The sequence below is a fragment of the Cystoisospora suis genome (assembly GCF_002600585.1).
Source record: "Cystoisospora suis strain Wien I chromosome Unknown contig_154, whole genome shotgun sequence".
NCBI classification, from domain to species: Eukaryota; Apicomplexa; class Conoidasida; order Eucoccidiorida; family Sarcocystidae; genus Cystoisospora; species Cystoisospora suis.
Genome location: NW_027152956.1, coordinates 104441 through 105044, shown reverse-complemented (window position 1 = coordinate 105044; position 604 = coordinate 104441).

The window sequence follows — 604 nt, the reverse complement described above, 5'->3', positions numbered from 1 at the left end:
GCCTGCGAGCTTCTCTCGGCTTATATTCGGGTGGTAGCGGTTACAATGTTTGTCAGGGATCTCGTCTGCTCGCCTCAAGCTTACAGAGTGGATAGGAGCGTGAAGGTGGGGGGGGCTGTTGAGCAGGGAGGGAGGGTCCCTCGATAGGCCGAAGTGCACTGCAATATCTAGGGCAAAGGATCTTCAGTCATCGCGAGACTCTCTTCTCGTCGTGCTCCCCCAGGAATCCTGTCTTGGCGAACCGAGAACAAGGGTAGCGATGCCGTCTCTGTATCTTTCTGTTGTGTTGATCCTTATCTTGCTACTTATTCCTTTCCCTTTAGAAGAAACAAGAGATTATTTTCTTTCTGAGTGGTGTTCTTCCGGAGACATGAGCACCCTGACTGAACTAGCCAAAGATATGCGAGTGCAAGGAAGCGCCCCCTAGGGCGGCGCGGCTTTTGTTCTGCTTTATCGCCACACTACAGAAAGAGCTTCACTATAGAAGCTCCCCGAGTCCATCACACACAGCGTCAGTCAGGGAACTAAGAGAGTTGTCAGGACACGGAGCTTTTCCCAGAGGCACCCCTGAGCTCACACGAGAGGAACCTCGCTCTTTGTTTGG